The sequence below is a fragment of the Apium graveolens genome, chromosome 9 (genome assembly GCF_009905375.1).
Source record: "Apium graveolens cultivar Ventura chromosome 9, ASM990537v1, whole genome shotgun sequence".
NCBI lineage: Eukaryota > Viridiplantae > Streptophyta > Magnoliopsida > Apiales > Apiaceae > Apium > Apium graveolens.
Window position 1 is genome coordinate 56,193,111 of NC_133655.1, and position 3,573 is coordinate 56,196,683.

Here is a 3,573-nt window from a genome sequence, read left to right on the forward strand (position 1 = left end):
TATTGATAAGCCAAAATTCACTACAGAACTCTGAGTTATCGACAAGTCAGATTTGACTAGAGAACTCTGAGTTATCGATAAGTCAATAAATCTCTAGAGAACTCAGAGATATCGATAAGTCAAAGTGAAGATATGAAGACAAGAGATCTCGACAAGCCAAATTCTTTTATAGAGAACTAAGAGACCTCTACACGTCAAATTAACTATGGAGTATTAGAGATCTCGATAAGCCAATATACTTATCGAGATGTCAAGTTCTCTACAGACCAAATGGAGATCTCGAGGTAAAATCTCAAAGTACAAAATTGCAGACCAGTTCAATATTCAAGATTTACAATCAACATACAATCCAAACAACTGGATTGACAAGTCTACAAAAAGTAGCTTGAAGGATGTGCAAGATCAATGATGAAGATTAACTGACAAAGGAAGATCAAAGTAAACAGAGGATGCCAAGATATGCTAAGCCAGAAATAGAAGATACACTTTTCCTAAAATGGAAATGACAAGTGACAGTTTACTAAGCTAAGCTAATAGCATGTCTTATTGTACACTATGTAAACCAGAAGTTAACTAAATTATAAAGTTAACACTGGTCCTTTAGTTAGGAGTAACAATTAGAAAGAAAATCTTGTAACACTCTCAAGAAGAAGCTAAGCTCTTTATCAACAAAGAGCCTAGAAATTTTGTAGCAAAACATTCTTAATTTTAATATAAAATTAAGTGAGTTTTGAAAAGATCTGTTTTCTTTATTATTGCATGTTTAATTTCTACAGTAACACATTTCACTACAAGATTTAATTTACTTTGTCCAACCATAAAAAGTTCAAGAAAAGCATAAAAACAGTAAAACACATTCACCCCCCTGTGTGTTATTCATTTCCTAAAAAGTCCCTTTTAAATAAATATTATTCAATATTTGAGGGATTTGCTAATTAGCATTTAACTACTTCAATTAAAATTACTCATAGTATTTTAGAGTTTGTGCAGAATAATTGATTTACTCTTTTTTACACTATACTGTTAAATTATTGTATCCTTTTGTTACTTTCTGTGCAATTTAAAATTTGAACATTTGTTATTTTATCTTCCAGTCAAGTCGTTTTTCTGATTTTGCTTCAAGGCACCACATTTCTCATATGAACATTTTTAAGTTCTTGATTCGTATTTATATGGAACTTTCATTTTTTTTTCACATGTTGTGGAATGCATCATAGCTGATTATTTCTGATTGAACTAATACTTATCAGTTTATTAATGTAGGTTTAGCCAAACACATGGCATCTCATTTTAAATCAGTCTGGAAGTGCAACATTTTGATTGAACGCTATAGATTTAAAATTCTGATGTTGATAACACCTACTTGGAAGATTCAAATGTTACAATAGGTATGGATTCTACCTGATTTATAATATATCATTTGATAGCTAAGGAAGTGTAGTTTCTTACAAAATTTACGGTTCAGGAATTGAAACTTTCTACAAAGAGATATAACATTTTTAGTGAATGGTTACACGAAAAATTCTGATACTGATAACTCCTACTTGGCATAATTAACTGATATAATTGGCTGGGTCTAGGTACATTTTAATACACTACTTGAAAGCTAAAGAGTTGTTGTTTATTACAAATTTTACGGTTCATTAGTTGACATTTCTACAAAGAGATATAACCTTTTTAGTGAACGGTTACATGAAAAATTCTGATGTTGATAACTCATTCTTTACATAATTAAATGTTATAATTGATAAATTTATAGCCAATATTTAATATATCATTTGAGAACTAAGTAAGTTATGTTTCTTAAAAAATTTACGGTTAGGGAATTGAACCATTATACAAGGAGATGTAACATTTTTAGTTTATGGTTACACGAAAAATTATGATGATGATAATTCTTACTTGGAATAATTAACTATAATAATTCGTAAGGTTCTAGTTATACTTTTATACACTATTTGAAAGCTATGGGGGTCTAGTTTCTTATAAAATTTACGGTTCATGAATTGAACCTTTCTATAGAGAAATATACCTTTTTTATTGAACTGTTTGCGCAGAAATTCTGATAATAAAATTATGTTTTTTCATGTTATAAGTTTGTATAATGGATATATTAAGAAGATCCTGAAAGTGATAAGATTACTTTCTTTCTTTTTCACATTATAAGAAATTCCGAGAGCTCCCTAATTTACTTTATTTTTCTCATTTTTAGTTTACTATAACCTCGACTCTGATACCAACCTGTAACGCCCCCAAATCCGAGGTCAGAGGATTTGGACGTCACTATAAAACCTCAATCCAAATCAACTTGTTTAATCAATATACAAATGTCAGCGAAAGATATTTATCATCTATGACCCCAAACTAATCCAAGATCTTTTAAGGTTACATTTCTAGAAACAAGAAATCTAAATTCCACAAATAAATTTTTCCCTTTCTTTTAAAATTCTTTTCAATAATTTCCAATTCAATACTAACCCGCTAGTATAACTTCGAAAAGAAGAAGTATACTAGGCCCAACTATAAAATACACAACTATAACATAATATATTATAAACAACTTTACACAATAAAACTTACACTAGTTCACAAACCCTGGACCCATCACCTTCCAAAAGCTTCTTCTTTGCTTCTTCGAACTACGCGGCTACATAGCGCAAGCTAGTCCTCACTGGAGGTTAAATTTGAAAACAGGCAAGTATGAGCGGAAGAAATTCTCAACAAGATCATTATGACATATATAGGGTCTTTTGATATAAAACCGACATCTGCATTAGAGCAGAACATTTAAAATCATAATTGTCGAATCATAAAATTTTAGTTGAGGAACCCCATAATTGGTTCCTTAATTGTATTCAAAACTATTTTGATATTTTTTGAGCGAAATGCTTCAGCAATACTTTGAATCTTGACGAGAATAAAACTCATAAAATAGTGTTTACGGAAATATCGTAAACAACAATAACATGAAATAATGATTATGGATTGAATCATAAAACTTTACTCAAAACCGAACTCTTGAAACTAATACTTATTTTGCTGTCATATCAAATTAGATATCAATACGAACTTTGATGCTCACAACATCCCATACTGAAGTCAACATCAATCATCTATACTAATACCACCTTTGATATTTAACAACAAAGTAAGTATCGGCATAAATCGGAAGATGAATCAAAACTGCATTTCACTTTTAATCCAAAACAGAAATAGTTGATAAATCATTTATTCTATGAATATAAAAAATGATATGATAATTTAGATTGGGATCATTCTCCAACGGACGTACTATCATATGCTGATCAGCCCTTGTGATAGCACTGGGTCATGATTCGTAGAAACATATCCCCAAAAATACGAGTACTCAAATAAAAAGGCAATATACCTGCCTGTGGCAAAAATTGTGTCATAATATTTCATATGACACTTAGAAATAGCCCTCCGCTGGACCGTCCATCCCGGTCACTTACGCATTTATGATCCAATCTTAAAACCTTTTATTGAAAAGGGGTCATAATAATCGACACCCGAAATAATTTTTATTACCCCATTCACTTAGGCAGGAATATT